The following is a 20,822-nucleotide window of genomic DNA, read 5'->3' on the forward strand; positions in this document are numbered from 1 at the left end:
AAAGGACCTAGCTCCCAAGCCAAAGCACCTGGGCTCCACTTCTCTGGCATAGACATTCCAAGCCAGTTTTTCAAAAAACATATATGCATTTATTCACATATTAAGGCAGCCAAATAAATCACTTATATTCTCATTTTTGTAATCTGTAAAATGGTTTCTCCATCTTAGAGTTTTGCAAAAAATTAAATGAGGTACTTTATGGTAAAGTATTTGTCAAGCATGGAGAACTTCATAAACAATGAGTAGTATTACTAACAGTACAGCTAAGACAGCAGTCGTAACCTCTGAAACCTAAGACAGAGACTTCCGTGGAAAAGAAACCTAGACTCTGCAGTACCTCATTCAAAGAAAGCTACTTTGATACGAACATCACTTCCCTGTCCTACCTGTTCCTCATCTCACTCCTACGTCTGTCTTGTCTCCCATCTGACACCACAATGTCCAATAGAACCTTCAGCAGTAACGGATGGACGTGCTCTGTATTTGTAAAGTTTCATATCTCAGCCTCTAGCTACTTGTGGATCCTGAGCATTTGAACTGTGGCTAATGTAGAGTTTCTCGACCTTGGCATCACTGACATTTGAGAACAGATAATTATCTGTGGTGGGGACTGTCCTGTGCACTGCAGGGAGTTTAGCAGCATCCCTGGCTCTAAACCATTAGATGCCAGTAGCACCTCCCCAGTTGTGACAACGAAAAGTGTCCCCAGCCTTTGCCAACTATCCCCCGGGGGGGGGGAAATCATCTCTAGTGGAAAGCCACTAGGCTAGAATGATAGAGGAACTGGATTTTTAATTGTATTCAAATTAAATTGAAATAGAAAATGTGGCTCGTGGCTACCATACTGGACAGCATGTCCTTAAAATTCCCTGAGATTTTATTATCGGAAAAATGCCAGACATGACAGTTAGCAAAAAGTTCAGAATATTCTTTTTTTCTGAAAGGGCTAGGATGCATTAAACAAATGTAAGCCTCCATTTTATTTCCACATAAATTATTTACTTGCTGTCTTTAACTCAGAGCAGTGAGAGAGATCATAACCTAACAACGCATAAAAAGGTACAAAAGTAATAATAAAAGCGGGGAAAACCACCACAGGGTTCTTATAATCATACATGCCACCAGGGAGGGGATAATGAGGTGGACGGATATCTATCATAGTAGGGTCCCAAATCAAAGAAAAAAATTAACAGCCATAACCACCCCAAGCTGTTCCTGCTGGGCCTTCAATATTCTCCCCACCGAGGAGCAGGTCTGGATTCTTCTCAGGCAGCAGGAATGCCCTGACCCTGCATGCTCTCTACAGACCTGCTCTGGCCACCCCTATTTCCCTCATTAGACATTGAGCCGAGGCCGCCGGGATTTGTAAAGTGGTCACAAGGGCTCATCCAAAGCATTGAAAAGTTTAGTAACTATTGCCTTCATTTGAGGAGTGAACACAATTCCCTATCAGAATGGGATAACTGTGTTAGGTTAGGGAATCCTACAAGTTACTGAAAGCCCAAAGCAAGCACAAGTTCAAAGAGAATATTGTGTAAAGCAGATGGTCTCCCTCAGAATTTCAAAGGAGACTGAACCCCAAGTGCTTAGAGACTGAGATGTCTTAATTTCTAGTTCTGCAGTTCAAGAAATGCATGGATATTGTTTGAAAAAAATAATATTCAGTATGGTGAAAAACAATAAATTTTATAATTCCTTTCCAAATCCTTGGAAGGGAAACCTACTCAGTTTCAGACGCCAGGAACAGTAATTTAAAGTACAAAGAAAGAGAGTGGGCTTAGAGGGAAAAAAGTCCTACAATCTTGCTCCCAAAATGGTGAATTTCAGGAACCTTGGACATTATTCCATGTCAGCCCCAGTTTCTTCAGCTGTATAATGGCTACTTCCTTGGGTTATTGCAAGAAGTATAAGGAGTTCCTGGACCAACCCCAAATGTGCCACATCTTCACCAAACTTCAGTCCCGTTTACTGAGTCTGGCCAGCCTTGCTGCTCAAAGATATAGAAAAGAATAAGACATTTCCCTGCCCTTCAAGGAGCTCACAGGAGCATCAGAGGTTGTAATCCACAGTCTTTCTTCCCAAGGAGTTGCCAATTGGTCTGAGCCGACAGACATAAACAAGTCCCCCAAACTCCAGAGCAGATGAAAGTAGTGGGAACAGCCCACTCACTGTGGGAGTGCCCTGCACTCCACGGGTCATATAATGTGGAGAGAAAGTGCCCCCAAGTGAACAGTCACCAAAAGTAAGCAAAATAAAAACTCTAATTACTAAATATAAACTGTCAGGCATCTGTTAGGTACAAGGGGCTTTTCTAATGGATGAATGGTTCTAAAATTATGTGTTCATGTTTGTAGTCATTCAAGAGACCTGGAAGCTACGTGGTGACACTGGCCTGCCGACCTTCAATTCTATGATTCGGAGTAAAAATAATGGTGATAATTAAAACTTGGCTTTAGAAGAGGTGCCACATGCTAACTGAAATAAGCTAGACATGAACGGACAAATAGTGCGTGATTCCACCTATGTAAGGTTTGCAGAGCAGCCAAATTCACAGAGATGGAAAGTAGGATGGGGGATGCCAGGGGCTCAGGAAGAAGACAACGGGGAGTTATCTTTTAACGTGTATAGAGTTTCAGTTTGGGGTAATGAAGTAGTTCTGGATGGATGCTGGTGATGCTTGTTCAACACTGTCCAACACTTAATCCCACCACCCTCTATACTTGAACGTGATTAAATGGTAACTTTTTAATGTTACGTATATTTTACTTCAATTTAAAAAAAAAAAGATGAACATGGTTATGTAAAGCTCCTAGCCATGAGACACAAACTCACATACATGCACACACACATGCAAACACACACACATGCACACAAAACACACATTCACACACATAACATACACATATACACACATATGTGCATATATGCACATAAGACATGTTCACACACATTGACATGCATGTACATACACACATGCGCACATATGTACACACAACACACATCTACACATGTACACACATAACATACACACATACACATATATGTGCATATATGCACATAAGACACATTCACACACATGCACATACACACATGCACATATGTACACACAACACATGTACACACATACACACATCTACACACATACACACATATACACACATAACACATTCACACACATGCACACATAACACACTTTCACACACAGACAGACATACACACACACATACACATATATGCACACGAACACTTCACACAGTCACCTCCCCATCTATATGTGAGAAGACAGAAGACAAAACAAACAGCCCCCCAAGTGCCCCTCTTTGGTTGACATGAATCTCTACCTTTGCTTAGGTACAGAATTAGTTCTAAGGAGAGGAAACTGGAGAAGGACGGATGTTTTTTTTGTTGTAGGTATTCTGCTTACAGACACTCCCTCTCTGGTCTTGTACCCACCTTTTAAAGTGTACAACATTTCAATTCTCTCAGGCTATGTCAGAGGGACTTTTTGATGAATGAGCAGACTGCTAACAATGAGAGATTTTTTTTCCCAGCATAAAAGAAATTCATGTTTTAGATACAGTGTCTCCATCTTTAAATAATAATAATAATAGATTATGGAACTTGGCTTGCCTGAATGAATTTTAGTTTGTGATAAAATGAACTTATAGCTGGGGCACAAAATAATTTCCATTTCAGAGCAAAAATAAATAAAGTAGTTATGCATAGTGGAAAGGAAAGTTCACTCAACAGTCTGTATGGAGAACCTTTGCCAATTATCAGCAATGTGATTCTAGATAGGATGTACCTCTATGACCTTCAGTACTGTCAATTTAGTTGGTTGGACTCTTGCTACTCAAAGTGTGGTCCCTAGACCAGCAGCATCAGCAGCACCTGGGACCTTGTTGGAAATGCAAAACCTTGAGCCCCACCTAGACCTTCTGAATTCTAATCCACATTTAAACAAGATCTCCAGGTGATGCACTTTAAGAAATTTGGTCTAGATAAGTAGCCCCCAAAGGCAGTTCTCGGCACATAGATGCATCATGATGTGTTGTGTTACATGGCACCAGTAATCTGTGGTCCATAATAGCAAAAACAGTTATAAATGTCAAATAAATAAATGTGGGCAGATTCTAGATTATGCACCAAAGTGCAAATCTTACACATGTGCTTCTACAAGATTCCTTGACTGGGAAAGAAGGGGAAATGGGAGAGAAGTTACAGCCCAAGTCCGAGAACTGCCTGGCAGCACCCATGGAATTATGCCAAGACACTGAGCAGAATAACATGTGAAAATAAAATTTTAACTGAAAGAAAAATTATTTCTCCCAGAGTATTATGCATATAGTGTATATTAAATAAATACTATCTAAATTTTCACACAAAGAAATTACACCATTTCATTCAGTTAAGTTGCACTAACCAGTCGTAAATCAGAGGAGTTTCATCCTTGCGGTAGTGCAAAAGAACGTTGTGTCCAAAATGGTTAAGTAAGTGATGGATAAAATCACTCTTCCTATTCGTGATTTTCATTTTAGACTTTGAGTACCTAAATGAGTTCAACGGTTTCCTTGTACTGCCATTATTTGCAGGCTTATAAAAATGCCAGTGATTAAAAATAATCTTTCATCATTATGAAGTGATTTTACTTAGCAAGGTAGATTATATCCTGATCCCAGATATTTTCTGCCCTCTCTGGAAGGTGATGACATATCTGTGGCCATTACTGCATACACTTCTCTGTCCTATATCAATAATAGGACATTGTATCAAAAAGTCACTCTTGGTTCTGTGAATCACTTGGCCAATGGACTATGAGATGTGGTAAGTGCCACATTTTTAACAGACGTCCCAATGTTCTTCTACTCCTGTCTTCTCCCACTTCAAAATTAGCATAAATGCCAAGTTGTAGTTGAAGTGTAGTGAGAAAAAGTAAATAAAGTGAGGTTTAGGGATTGTTACCACAGCCTAACGTGGCAAGAGCTTACTGATACTTAATAGTTGTAAACAAAGTAAACCTTTCCATTTACATGACTTCTAAATTGCTACTTTAAGAAATAAAATAGTATTACATGCACTGTAGAGGTAAAAATAATAATAAAAATTATATCATTTTCTTTACAAAATCCTCCTATGTATAAGTAGGCATATTAAGATACTTAGGTTTCCATAGACATATAATCAGATACTGATTCAGGCTTTTAAATTTTGTAAATTTATATCTATATTTGTAATATTTCCATTTAGTTATTTTCTTCACCAAAATGTCTTATTCAAAAATGTTACTTCTATAGTCAAATTTATGGAGTCATAGATGGTGGTTGCCAGGGGCTAAGGGAGAGGGAAAACAGGAGTTATTTAATGAGTATAGAGTTTAGTTCTGCAAGATGAAAAAGTTCTGGAGATCTGTTTCATAACAATGTGAATATACTTAACACTACCAAACTGTACACCGGGCCATTTATTAGAAAGAAATACTAGTCATAAAACACTAAGTTTCCTCAATACACCTCAATAATATTCCTTCAAGTTATATTTCCAAAGACTATACAGCAATAAAATTTTGAACCAGGAATTTTTTTTTTTTTCGGTGAGAATAAGTTTTTGAATTGCTGAGTAGATGATATCTCAGGAAGACATAAATCAATCTAATCAGTTGTGGTCATTGCACCTACATCATGTAACATCAAGGCACTTGTTTCTCCCACCTTCCCCACTGGCAACACTGTACCCACTTCCCCTCTAATCTCTCACACGGGCACCAAGCAGCAATCAAATCTCATAGAAGGTGACTGAGTTACTTATGGTCCAGATTCCCTGGTGCAGAGCATAAGAATATGCCATCCCAAAATATGCCACTTTGGCATAAGAATTATTTTGAGTTGAAGGCAACTGAGAACCAGTAGATACTGGAAGAACTCTGACTTCCCTCTTCTGCATAAAAGCAGGGCATAAACTTCCCTTTTGAAAAGGTGACATAGATATCCATTTGTAAAGGTGTTCCCCTCTCTTGGACCAGAAGGGAAGAACACCTCTTATGTGCATAACAAACCTGGCCTACCATACACTTCCTAGTCTCCTACCCAAAACTTACCACCCCTAGAAGCCAAACCCCTCTTTTCTTTTGTCTAGTCACATCTCTACATTGCTCTTTGTTAAAATGGTATATAAGCTTCCAAGTCTGATGACTTATTTGAGTTTTCACTTCTTTTCTGGGAGGCCCCTTGTGCGTACAAAAACATTAACATCAAAAACAATTTGTATGCCTTTTCTCTGCTCATCCTTGTCTTCCCTTGTCTTCCCAGTTCTGTACCAGTGGCATAGGCCACTGGTACAGAACCTGCAAAGATGCAGGAAGAGTTTTTCCTCCTGTGTACTAGTCTTGTCACCTAGCAATTAAATATAAAACAGAGAAAATTGGTATCGGTAGAAACTAGTTTTAGGTGAAGAGAAGTACTTATACATATTCATGAGAATATAGCTAACTATCTTGTTTAAGAGACTGTCCAGGCTCTCAAGTTGTCAACCTCTCCCTACTTCCTTCTTTATTCTCTTTTCACTATGGCCACACTACCAAAAGGAGGGGAAAACCATGCCCCAAATCAAATTTCTCCCTTTCCACATCTTCCTCAGCTAATACGCAGTCTGGTTCCTATCTTCCAGACTCTCCTAAGAACCCTCTTTCAAAGCAAGCGATGCCATCAGGTCCATACTACTGTCCTCATATTTTATTAGCCACAGGACCTTGGAAGGCCACTCTGCATCCCAGCTTGCCAAAGAAAGTTAATACTTTTCTTTCCAATCTCAGAAGGATGCTTCAAAAGTGAAAGGCATTAATTTATATAAAAATTATTTGCAAACTGTAAATCCTGACCACATGTAACATATTAAGATCATGACTTCAGATCAAGCCAAAGTTGGATCAACACATTTAGGGAGGAATCTAGAAGGAATAAAAGTGTCAAATTACCACTAATGTAAGATAAGCAACTGAAATAATTATACCAATCTGAAGTCCTTCTGAGAGCACAGAACTTAAGGGTTCTGATTCATGTAAGTAAATTTATATCCAACCTACTCCCTACACCCCACCCGCTCACCCAACTGAACCGTCCATAAGCACTGGGTGAGGCATATATTTAAAGCTCGACAAATGAAAAGTGAGCTAAAAAAGAGGAATGGAGTTAATGTGTTTCCATGCCTGAAGAATCTCAGGTTCCACCTGCAAAAACATACAAATAACAAAAACAAACTATGAGACAGTGAATGTGAACATAGAAACAGCACCTTGCTAGCACACGGGGGGACTGGGACTCAAGGAATAAAAGGGTAAAGGAAAGCTGCACAGAAGAAAAAGTATAGTTCTGGCCTTTAGAGGAAAAGGACAATTTCACAGCAAATACACAGCACACACATGCACACACACACACACACACACACACACACACACAGAGAGAGCACAGGTATAGTAATAATTGTAACTAGAACAACAAAGAGTTAGCATGCGCCATGAGCCAGGAGCTGTTCCACACCCATGGGACACACTAAGCCATTTAATCTTCACCACATTCTGTAATGTATCCACTAGTGTTATCATCCCCTTTTTTCTGCCGATGAGAAAATCAAAGCACAGAAAGCAAAATCATTTGCCCAAGATCACATTTCCCCTAAGTGGAGAGGCCATAATTTGTTGATCAGTTTTATCAGCTGTTTAGTAACCACAGGCTCGCCCCATGCTCTTCACCTCCATGTTGTCCAAAATGGGGCAAGCAAAAGCCAAGAGGGGAGGAAGAACGTGGCATGCTGGGGGATCTGCCAAAATTCTCTGAGAATGAAAAAATACACAGGAAAAATGGAGGAGACTTGCCCGGTGAGTTAAGTGAGGACTCAACTGTGAAGTACACCAAAGGGTCTGCTTGGGACCAGATTTGATCCTGTAGGTCAGGCTCCCCTGGGCCAGAAGCAATGATGTCCCCTGGGATCCTCTAGAAATGCAGACTCCATGCCCCTGCTGAGACCTGCTACATCAGAATCTCTGGAGGTGGGCCCACGAATCTGAACTTGGGACAGCTCTCCAGGAGATTCTTAAGCACGCTAACATTTGAAGCTCTAAGAAGTTGGGAGCCATAAACAGCAAAAGGAGAGGGGAAAAAAAAAACAGGGGCTATGGAACGGGTACATTTCAGGAAGAGTAAGTGCTTGAGTGAACTCAGAGGGGATGGCAAAATAGTTTGAGAGGCTGATCTGAGGGACTTTGCATGGAAAGGTAAAGGACAGGAAGGTACTAATGAAGATTTTGAGGGTTTCAGCTTGAGTGATTGAGAGAATACCCATGTTTTTAACTAATATTGAGAATCCAGAGGGAGGTGCAGGTTTGGGCAAAGCAGATAAGCACTTTGACCCAGGCCATGGAGCTAAAATACGAGAAATATAGCCTCGGGGTTTGTGGCGAATTTGCCCTGGGTCCTTCGGCTGCTGTCTGCCTTTGGAGTCCAAGCAACAAGGCTTCCTGGTGATCCAGGACTTTTCGATGCTGTTTCATCCAATACTTTTGAGATGGCCGAGATTTACAGTTGATTAACCCGCATAGTTCAGTTGCTTGTTCAAAAGATTCTAGGAAGGGATTATTTCTGTGCCCAAAGAGCCCAGGAGAATAGAGAAGGCTGCTTGCAGGCCATAATGTGAATTCCCCAGACTCGGTAGGCTATGCTCAGTGAAGCAGATAAAGGAAAGTTAAAGAAGCATTTAGTTCTGCAGGATGCCAGCCATAATCAGTATCTTTTTGTGGAAGGATTTAGGAGGCGGGGAGGGTTATCCTCAGTGCAGGCATTATGTCCACACACAAAAAGGGAAAATGTGCATACAGTTGGACGTAAAAAGCCAAAACTCACAGGCCTCCCCCTCTCTCCCCAAGCGAAACTTGCCGAACACACACTCCCAAATACGAATGCATGAATCTTCACAGCTTAATAGTCCCAGAGCCATTGTGGAGTTTCTCTTGGGAACTGCAGCTCATTTATCTGCAACTGACCAAGTTCAGCCCTTCGGCTGTGAGAACTGAGCCATCAAAAGCCCCATCTTCATCAGCAGGCGGAACGGAGACAAGCTACAGCCGAGGAAGACCTGAGCAGCTCGCCTTTTACGCTCAACAATGGTCCCGTTGAGGCACATGAGAAAGGTCTGCAAAAGGCTGGATCTGAGCACATCTGCAGGTGGCCGAGCTCTCAGAATCATCTTTGCCTGCTCTGTGCAGGGCTCATCCTGGCCTCACAGCTCTTACCGTTTTCCTTGTAAACCGAGTTGCTGACTCGGAATTCTTGGAATCAGTACTTGCAATGAATTAAAATGCATCTTGTTCAATAAGGTGACATCACATGGGCCCATTTTTTCTAACCACCAGCAAAGCTCCCTTGTTTAAACTTGGCATTTCCTCGAACCTGCCTTCACACAAACTGTGCTTTTGGCACAATGAAAATAACATTGCCATTCTCACTCTGTCACTTGAGTGGCATTTCCACTGTAAAACTGAAACCCAGTTCATCAACATTTATTACTCTATGCTTTAAATTTTCAACTTGAACTCCCATAACCTAAGGCATACTGGGGCTGGAAGAAGACCCTTCATAGGAGTCAACATAAACATTTACTGCTATTAATAATAAGAGACAGAGAGAGAACTCTCTAATTACTATTAATTATTATTAATTACTACTAATAATAAGAGACAGAGAGAGAGCTTTATAAAGTGCACACATTAAGTCATTTTCCCCTCACACAAATGGAAAATGAACTACCCACATTGGTAGCTATGCTCTGAAAAGACCCGGTTGAGAGAGAAGTCCTTTCTTTATTGTGTAGTTTTAAAGACTGTTCTTTGACCTCTGCTATTTGCGACTTGAGATCTGTGAAGACAGAGCCAGGCCCCTTTGGCTCCAGCAGCCCACACAGACAATAGCTCTCCGCCTCTGTCCCGCTTACCTCTTTTCCCATCAGAACCTGTCTATCCCGCACTCCCAGTTTTCATCATTGAAGTTGCAGTCTCTCGTTTTTCGTGCCCAGGAACAGCCACTACCTGATTCACAAGAGGCGGCCATTGCTCTTTTCCAGTGAAGTTGTGATCCCAGTACCCCCCAGCTGAAAGACCTTTGGTATGGATATAGATGTCTTGTCACTTATCTTGTTTAACCATGAAATTCTGGATAAAACGGTTCAACTAACTTAACTCATCAGACAAGTTTCAGCCACAATATGGTACCGTTCTAGTTATGTATTATTTTATGGATTTATATATTTAGCTATGGCCTTTGTCACTCCTAAGAGAATTTAAGACAATTTACAAAGCTTCATATGATAGAGACAGAAAACAACAGTTGAATGGGTGAGAAAAATGAAATAAAGAGAAATAAAAACCAGGAGAAAGTAAATAAATCAGTGGAGTCAGGTATAAAGCAAGTTCCCCAAATGCATGTGATCATTTTCAATAGACTTGTTAAAGATAGGCTATTTTATTTGTCTTTTAATTTTCTAACAGCCAATTGTAAGAGCAAAACACTATCAGTTACAAAATCCACAGCAGCCATAGGCTAAGAAAATCTACCAATTTCTCAGGGAAGCACAGTAAATACTGGCAATAGGACCAGAATAAATGTCCCCCCAAATTTTCTCCAAAAACGGCATGGATTAACAGGCCAATGTCCTCAGTAAGTCCTTCCAAGTAGCCCCAATGACTAGGTTTGTCAGTTTCTGGAACAATCACACACAGTGCACTGTAGCAACATACAGTCCAGTAAAAACCATTTGTTAAAGAACGATTTTGAAATGGCCAAGATACATAGTTTCATCTTGTAACCAAGGCAAAGATTGCAGCGGTCTGGAAATGATACACCCATCAGGCAGGTTAAAACACTGTTTCTCTCCAGTGGCTTTTGGTACCACAAGGATACAATGAGTGTGACACTCTGCTCCTTGAAAGTCCCTGGTGTGAGCGGCTTTGTTGACATTCACCATCATTTCATAGTTAGCAGAACTTTTTTTAGCTCTGACATTCACTGTAAAATTAAAGGTCCCAACAAGGACACTTGTCTGGATAAAAAAGCAACCCCATTTCTGCTTAGACATGTATCAAAGAAGGTGAAGAAATATTTGACAAAAATCCTCTTTAGAAAAAATGATTTTCTCTTCCAGCCCAGAAGAAAACAGAAGGTACAACCTTAATGTATATCACACACAGTATAGCTGCAGTCATTGTCGGCTGAAAAAGGAGTACAAAATAAATGCCCAGCTTAGGCATTAAACACACACACACACACACACACACACACACACACACACGCACACACACAAAATCTCAGATTATCCAAAGAACATCATGCTTTGAGCAATGAATTTCATAAGGAAGTTCTCCAACCTAAACCAGTTGCAAAATAAGCATATCAAAGTAGTGGAATGTCATTTTTTATGGAGTGAGCCAGGTTCCTTCCCCATTCAATAGATAAAAGGTAAGAACTCTTGAGAAAGGCAAATTATCTTAGTTTACGGTCATTTGTCTATAGTCCTTTTTACAGACAAGTTAGAAAGTAACAAGTGTCCCTGTTCATCTAGCTAGTGAAACAGAATTAAAATTAAAACCTACACTCATTTTCCTGTAAAGACTACTCTTTTAAAACCATAGGGAAATAAAAAGTTTCCAAGGCAGGTGCACACAAACCCAAATTAGGTTTTCTAAGAGGAATTCCTGTGGGTGAGCACTTAGACAACTAGACTCGAACCTCATTCCAAGTACTACCTATAGGATGGAGTCAAAATTATGAACACAGAAAAGTGAATGTTGACACCTTTAAATTCAAGTGAGAGTTTTCACCCCAGTAGAGGAGATTTTGACAGTGACTCTCATAGCAAAGGTACAGCAACATATCACAACCCCATGTCCAACACCCACAAATTCCTACCTACCCAGCTATTGAAATCAATGCTTTTTTTTTTTATTTTTTTTATTTTTTTAATTTTATTTTGTCGATATACATTGTAGCTGATTAATGCTCCCCATCACCAAAACCTCCCTCCCTTCTCCCTCCCCCCCTCCCCCCCAACAATGTCCTTTCTGTTTGCTTGTTGTATCAACTTCAAGTAATTGTGGTTGTTTTCCTTACTCAAACGTAGCAGTCCCCAGACTTCAATCAGCACTGGTGCCTCTGCCAGTTGCAAGATCAAACCTTCAAGCAATCGGTGCTCAGCGTGCTTTCTGATGAATGCATTACATCTTCAAAACATCTGTCAGACTGTAATCACCATGGAATGCTTCCTGACTCAGACAGTTTTCATATGTTCAAAACAGATTGCCTTACTAAAGCCAGCTATAAGGGACCCTTCTTCGACTGCAAACCAAATAAGAGATTCCGTTTGCATCTTCTTTCATCAGATGGAAGTGGAAATTAATAGTAAGAGATTAGGAAAGGAAGAGGATAAAGACACACGGAGGTGCTTTTTCCCTTCTACATGGCTTTCCTTTGAAGTTTATAGCAGGTGGAGGAGTCTTTCACACCCATAAAACTGACATGGAAAATCAGAAACACATTGAGCTATTAACTTGTCACATACTGGATTTAAGTCTAAATAAAAAGCTGTTCTTTCCCTTAAGTACTGATCGTGCTGCCAGCCTCGCAGGAAGTTTTGCATGTCCTTTCAGCAGACAGGTAAGTTTCTAGGCTAAGATAAAATGGAATGTTCTAGCTACTGCAGGCTAATGATCGCCCAAACGCACACCGTGTTTGATAAAAGTCCTCAGCATGAGGGCAGAAACGCTTACCATGAGAAAGACAGTGGTCAGGGGAAACAAATCAGGGACACGTTCACGCAGCCTTTAATGCTGCAGGCTCCAATTAGAGCTGTGAGTTTGCATTCCGGAGGCTGTGTCAGATGGAAGAGTGGAGCAAATCCCTAATTGCTTAAATCATTAACTAATCCATCCACCTGCATCATCCCTACAAGGGGAGCTGCTGGAAGCCATCAGCGGTTTCTCACAAATCTCAGGGCTTCTTCCCTACCATTTCAGAAACAGTGTTTGGAAACTGGATGTTGATTTAGCTACCCCATTTCTAAACTCATTTGTGTGTGTGTGTGTGTGTGTGTGTGTGTGTGTGTGTGTGTGTGTGTGTGTGTGTGTGTGTGTGTGTGTGTGTGTGTGTGAGCATCTATTTCACATTCTCTTACTTTTATTCTTTTCTTGGTTTTTCCCATTTCTGCCTTTACATCAGATGTGATATCCATTTTAATGCCCCTGTAGCGCCACACTGGATGGAGTATTGTAAATAATGTTGCACATTTAGCCCTAACTTACGTGTGCTGGTCACGCGATTTTCAACTGCACCAACACCCTTCAGAGAGACTTCATTTCTTGGTCAAAACAATGAGCCGAGACTAACACAATGGTTGTCAGGCTACTTAAAATCATGCCATTTTTTTAGCATGATGTTATAGTATAGTCAGACAAATTAGCATTTGGCAATTTTTATTAATCATGCCAATATAATACTGTACATACCAACGACTTTTTCAAAACAACACTAGTTGAAACATCACACACTCTTAACAATTTATTTTCATATACATTCCATAGATATTTTAAGTCCACTGCTGATTTTTAAAAAATAATAGAATATTTCTCCCTTCTCTTCTGATGTCATCACATCATATTTATTTTCTCCTAAAAAAAAATAAGGCCATGATCTTTACTTGTGGAAATGACATCACTGGTATCCAGAATAAAGGGGAATTAATTAAACCCCATTTGAGAAGTTTTCTACAAGATGCCATCCCTTTGAGTGGCACAAACCTGCACTTGTGACAGTCATTGTCAACGGACTGTGCAATAGTTGGTAGCCTCTAAAAGAGATCAAGAAGTTGGACAAGAGATGCTTGGTGTACATCAACTTTGTCCTTCAAATTTATGATACATAAAGTCAGAGGATACTGTGTGAATACAGTAAGTATTACCATAGGTCTAAAGTACATAAATCATGTGAAATTTTGACCCACTGTTTATTAGAATTGCAAAGAAAAAAAAAGAGACGTTCAGCTTTGGGGTTTGGGTATTTGGACATAGTGCATATCCATGTATGCCTGAGTTTTCATTTTGGTCCTAAGACTTGCCTTCCCTGGGCTCTGTGGATTTACAGTCATTACAACACAAGTCATAGAAAGCATCTAACATAAAACAAAAACTTTCAATGGTCACAATCAGTTGTGTTTCAGAGGTTTTACCCTCATCCAATAGATTTCACAGACATCAAATGAAGTCATCCAGATATTCATACAAGCAAAACCAATCTAACCAACCTCTAAATTTGGCTCTGAATAAACCTGGAAAATTACTAAAAATTTGGAGTTGTAGTCCTTATAAGAGCCAAACTCCCACTGAGATCAAAGCAGCACACAAAGGCACCAAAATGGGGCCCTAAATTACTGCTTTTTGACACATACACTCAAACCAAATGGGAGACAAAAGCCAAGTGAGTGAGTTACAGCACCCAGAGGGAAGGAGGGTTAAGCACAACTGCATCCAGACAGGCAGGCTGTCACCAAGTGTGCCATCATTAGACGCAGGGTTTTGAAAGGTGACTCAGAGCTAACATGAAAGGAGAAATCTTTTAGACAGAGAAGACAGAACCCTCATGTACAGATAACATGAGCATGTGTCAAAGATTTGACTTAACTAACAACATGGCGAGAGAACCAGTAAGATTAAATTCAAAGAAGTCCAATAGATAGACAGACAGTAGATCAATAGATAGATGATACATAGACATATTGATAGATGGTGGATAAATACAGATAATGGATGGATGAATAGACAGTGATACATAGATAAATTGATAAATAATAGGTGATAGACGGACAGAGAGAGAAATACGAATGTTATGCTGGAGTGGATTTACAAATGGATGTATAGCATTCTATTCACAGGGAAAGCATCAATTGCATTCCACTGGACACAATTAATTTGCATTTCTATGGACAAGAATCCTCTGCATTATTAACAATTTTCTACGATTCACAGAATAGGAAAATAGCTCAAAGACAATGAACAGCGGACAAAACCTGGAAAAGTGCAAGAGAGGGGGTGATAGTCTTTCCTTTTGACTAATGTTGAAATCTTTCACAACTTTTCCCGACTCTGACAGTCACATCTTAACATTAGATTCTCAAAAATTAACTGTGATTTATTTAAAGTTTTCTTACTATTATTTACTATTTATTCTTTCCACAAATCCCTGTAAAATGATGGACAATGTTCCATAAACAATCTCAGAAATTGTTCGTTTTTGTTGAAGCTTGAATACTCCAAGACGTAGCTTTGCATGACAGAAGAATGCGATTTCATTATTTGGTTTGGTTTGGTTTTACATGTGTGAATGCAATAGTGTAGAACAGCTGTTGGCAAATGACAGCCACGGGACACACCCAGCTCCCACCTGTTTTTGTACAGCCAATGAGCTAAGAATGAGCCTTACATTTCCAACTAGTTGGAAAAAAAAATAAAATTTTACAACATGGGAAAATTTTATGACATTCAAATTTCAGTGTCCACAAATAAAGTTGTCTTGAGACACAGCCATTCTTTTTTGTTTATGTATTACCTACTACTGGTTTTATGCCACAACGGCAGAGTTAAGTAGTTACAGCAGAGACGTTATGAGCTACAAAGAAAAAATGATTTACTCTCTGGTCTTTTACAGAAATCATTTGCTGACCCCAAAATATGCCACCTTGGCACAGTAAAGAACGGCAGATGCAGGAAGGTCTCTATTCCACCCCTCTCCCCACTTAACACATACCTTCTTCTCTGGAACAGGTTGTAAGACCCTGATGTGAGAGGGGCCCTCTCTGTATCTGGAGGAAAGGAACGTCCTTATCTCTGCAGACAGTGGGTCACAGAGAAGAATCTGAACAAACACACCTTGCTCAGTTTCCCCAGTTTGTTACTATTAGATCATAGCCCCTTTGTCCTATCATACTTCTGCATGACTGTCCACTCTTCATCAACCCTAGCATAAAAATACACGAATTCAACACAAAATTTATTAAGTAAATCTGTATGTTTTGTCTTGTTAAACTGTCCTATAGGGGCTAAGCCATGAACACAGGATGGGTAGAAAAAAAGATATTGTTCCTGCTCTAGAGATATTCTAAACATGGCTCATTAACGTATATGGACCTCCGCACTGTGACTAAATACCAGGGTATCTTGCCCACCAATTCGAATCTCCTGTGAAATGCTCCAAAATCATTCCTAAACCGGTCTTTAGAGAAATTACGTGCAATGGAAAATAGAATGTAAAAATAAGCCCTTCTTCTGAAGAGGAGGAGACTGCCTTTGGCAAGATATAGCATTGGTTTTTGAGATTCCACAACTATACAATAAAAGAATTACACTGGACTATTCCCAAAGTCTTTTTAGCTTCAGAAAACTTTTCTCCATCCTTTCTACAAACAGTAATCCCAGCAGTCTGTATCAGCCACGTTTCCCTATTGCCACCCACCCAACTCTTACCACAGTCCAAAGATCCATAAGTTGGTGACCCATTCAAATGGTTCTGTCTTTCTTAGTCAATTATTTCCATTTTCAGTACCAAATAAGTTGTGAACGTGAGAAACAAGCCTCAAGACAGTGAGTGGAATTTGATAGAGACTGGGTCACATACACATGAACCAATCAACGCATGAATACCAAGGGATCTGAGAATGCTGGAAAGAGAAAGGACCTTGAATTGGAAATAGCCTGGGGATCAGCAGAGATTAAAGTAGAAGCAGACCCTAAAAGTGCACAAATACACCAACGGGTGATGTCACAATAATGGGGACTCTTAAGAATCTTGCATGAATGTTTAAAAAAGGCTAAAGTAACAGTAGCTGGGGATTTGCTGAGTAAGCCAAAAAATTATAAATTAGTGCAAAGACCAAGTTTGCTTTTGGATCACTTCATCACTAGGGCATAGGACATAGTAGATGTTCACTGAGTATTTATTGAAATTGAATTAAACTCCATTGGAACAAGCAAATGAAATGCGTTTAAAGAGAATGTTAATCTAAGAACATAAATGAAAGTTCTGAACAGCCACCACATTAAGATATATGGGGAAAAATTAGGAAATTTACATTATATCTGGTATAGAATAATTTGTTATTTAAGAGAAAGATTAATTCAAACAGGCTCTTAAAATAATGTGCAGTACATTATTAAAGTTGGACTAACTTAAAAGTATTAAAATGAAAATATATGACATTTTACTAGTATGTATTACAGGATGACAGTAATATTTCATTCCAAAAAGTATTTAGGAAGCCTTCACTTAAAAAATAAAATTCAGATAAAAATTGATTAGAAAAATTATTTGGGTAGAATAGAAAAATAAATTTTTGTGCCAAAGGCATATGTTTGTTTTCTTAATTAGAAACAGATGATCTCATTATTTAGTTACCGCTGGAATTGAAGTCCTAAAAATAAGTTATTCTAAAGGCATCAGGTTTTGATAAATTTGGTATATTTTAAAAGTTTGCCATTCATCATCCTAAACTGAAACTTAGCTCAGATGTGAATATTGTAAACAGTTTATTTTGGACTGGCCAAGAGCAAAGCATGTTTCTCTGGGTTTAGTGCGCTATCAATGTGAAAAAAAATCTCCTTAATGGAAGAATTTCTAAGGAATCCATTTTCTCGGCTTCTACCATATATCCCTGAATACAAGCTGAACCAGCAGAGTGGGCATCCTTAGACTGTATCTTCTTGATTTCCCATTGAACAAATAATGAGGACATCAAAGTGAGAAGAATTGGGCAACAATGTTGCCACAAATTTATATGATTTACAGTAGCCATGAGCGTGACTCAGGAAAATACTCAGAGCAGCAAGAGAATCAATCATTAGGTTGAGCAAGAGATCGCTCATAATTTTTTTTATTCTTCTATAATACTTCATATGCGTAGGGTATACAAATGGGAAAATCACCAGCTGACTCAGTTCAAATCCTGTCATTAGTATTTATCGGTACTTACTACTCAAGTGACTTTGTGAGAAAGTCATCCAACTTCCGCAAGGATCTGTGAAATGAAGGTGGTCATGGCCAAGATTAGGTCAAGATTAGGTTTGCTTGCCCACAAGTCCATCTTTATATAACAAAAGAAGTGTGAAATAATAGTGACTTAAGCAAGATAAGTTATTTCTCATGTGCAAAGGATGTGAGAAGTTCAAGGCTGGTTGGGGTCTCCATGGTATCAAAGACCCCAGTTCTTCCTATATTTCTTATTAGTTATTCTCAGACTGGCCTCATGGTCCAAGATAGCTGCAGGAGCCCCTGCCATTGCTCTGCATTCTAAGCAGCAGAGAAGAGAAAGGGGGAAGAGCAAATAGGAGCATTTTCTAGCTAAATCACATTACTTTAATGAGTTCCCTTTAGAGAGGCATCTTGAAAATCTTTCACAAAAACTCCACTTGCATTTAATGAGCTGGAAATTAGATGATCATATTTAGCAGCAAGAGAGTTTGGGAAGATGTGTATTTTTAACCCTAGGTGGCAATGTGCTCAGGTGAGGAAGTAGGTTTGGTTATTAGAGAAGAGGAGAGACTTGGATTCAGAGGCAAAGAGCAGTTTCTCTCACCTACTTTAGAGGGTATATGGTGGGAATTAGAATTTCCATACATAACAAGCCCCTAAAAAGGAGCTTGGCACATACCATGATCTCATAAACTGTGCATGTATTGTCTTTCATATAAAAAATAAAACTGCTGAGAAGAAGGCAATATTCTTCATTTATTTTGTAACTCCCAAAATGTGTAGACCAGGGTTTCTCAATCTTGTCACTATTGACATTTGGAGACAGATCATCTTGCTTTGGGGGCTGTTCCATGCATTGTACCTTGTTTATCAGCATCCCTGACCTCTACCCACTAGATGACAGTAGCATCCCAGGTGTGATAATAAAAAATGTTTCCATCCACTGCCAATGTCCGCATGGGAGCAAAATTGCTCCCAGTTGAGAACCAGTGGCCTGGACCTATGCTAGACAGTAAGTTACTCTTCTCTGTTATCTGAGGGTTGAATGCAGCAGGAGCTTAAGGCCATTGAGTGCTCATTCCATTGTGCCCAACTCAGCATAGGAAAGAGGAGATTTTCCCAGTGAGTAATACATAACCAGGCTATCATACAGCTAGAAAATGGATTATCTGCTACTTTTCTCCTGAAGGTAATGCAGTGAAGATGCAATTTGAGGGAGAAAAAAAAATGCTATATAACGGTTCCATTCATTCATCACAAATATTTGTTGAACAACTACTATGTGCCCAACACCAGTCTAGGCTCTGGGGACACTACAGTAAACAAAGAGGACAGGAGCCCATATCCCCATGAAGCTCACTTCTAAGACTCCAAGCAGATAAAGGAATACCTGTATAATGTCCTGTCGGGGCATGGTGCGGACAGTGAGGCAGGTATGTGGGCAGGTTCGCAGGGGATGACCCAGGAATGTGTGGCTGAGAGGGTGGCATTTGTGCCAAGATGTGAACAAGGAGTAGTGGTGAGTTGGGTGTCTCTCTGGGAAGGAGCATTCTGGGTGGAGAAAAAAAACAGCCTTGAAGGGGTGGAGTAGCAGGAAATAAAGTTGGAGACAGGGCACAGGCAGACAAGATGGGGCCAGTAAAACCGAGGATTCATGCAGGCAGGAGAATGGCAGCTCAGAGGTGGGAAGAGCAGTCAGAGAACAGAAGTGTGGATAACCTGGAGGGGTTCTGCACTGGAGCTGATGGGCTTTGCAGGTGGTGACCAGAAACGCTCAGAAAGTGTGCCGTTCCTCTAGAGCCTTATGCAAAACTTATCTTTTAAACTATAGAATTTAAAAAGCTGAATCATCAATATTACTTCTAGGTTTTCTTACTCATCTTTGCCAATATTTGTTCAAAATAATTTTAAAGTCATGGACGCTTATATAACACAATGTATAGGACAGTGACCCAAACCCCAGCATGACCCTGCTGATTTGTCCATTCCTGGATTTTCCCATCTGTGAAATGAAGCTCTAAGGCTTACTATTAACCTCGTTAACCTGGGATTAAGAGGAAAAGCGTAGGGTACTTCACCAATTTCAGGAGAGATGCAAACTTAATTATCTGCACATATGCCCAGTTGTGATAATATCCAAAGGAGATGAACATTGATTAATATGTAAGAGTCATTCTCAAGGATTCAGACTAAAGACAACCCTTGAATTTATGTCAGCTTTGTAATATATTCTACAGTTTCTTCTGGAGTCAACTGTGACTTATTGATTTGCTCTTGTTCTTGGGCGAAAGGGATTGATTTCTTTTCTTGTGAAATTCAAAGTCTTTCCTGCCAGCCTTGATCCTTCAACCACAAACTGTGGTTTCATGATCTATGATCACTAGTGGTGCAATTTCCCTCCCCTGCAACGTTTACAAAATAGTTCAAATGAGCGCCTTTCATTCAAATTCATTTTATGTCTGTAAAAATATCATTAATTTCTTGATGGAATGAGGAGAAAATGGGTGATTAAATAAGAAGAAATAGTGATATAACAAATTATCATCCATATAATACCCAACTAACAAAAAACTGGATGAAAACACTCACGTGCATATATGAGAGTTCCTCAAAAAGTTCATGGAACAATTCATATTTTCTTTTAATTCCACTTCCCATGAACTTTTTCAAGTACCCTCATGTGTGTGTACACGCACACACACACACAAACACACACACATACACACACACACGAGGGATCTTCGAAAAGTGGAAAAATTGAATTAAAAGATA

At 39.7% G+C, this 20,822-nt stretch overlaps 1 protein-coding gene across 1 annotated transcript in view; it reads right to left on the reverse strand.

Annotated features, from left to right (window-relative positions):
- Positions 1 to 20,822, reverse strand: part of LOC134368947 (anosmin-1-like) — a 177,938-nt gene that overhangs the window by 124,508 nt on the left and 32,608 nt on the right. The window lies entirely within an intron of this gene.

This window comes from Cynocephalus volans, chromosome Y (genome assembly GCF_027409185.1).
Source record: "Cynocephalus volans isolate mCynVol1 chromosome Y, mCynVol1.pri, whole genome shotgun sequence".
NCBI lineage: Eukaryota > Metazoa > Chordata > Mammalia > Dermoptera > Cynocephalidae > Cynocephalus > Cynocephalus volans.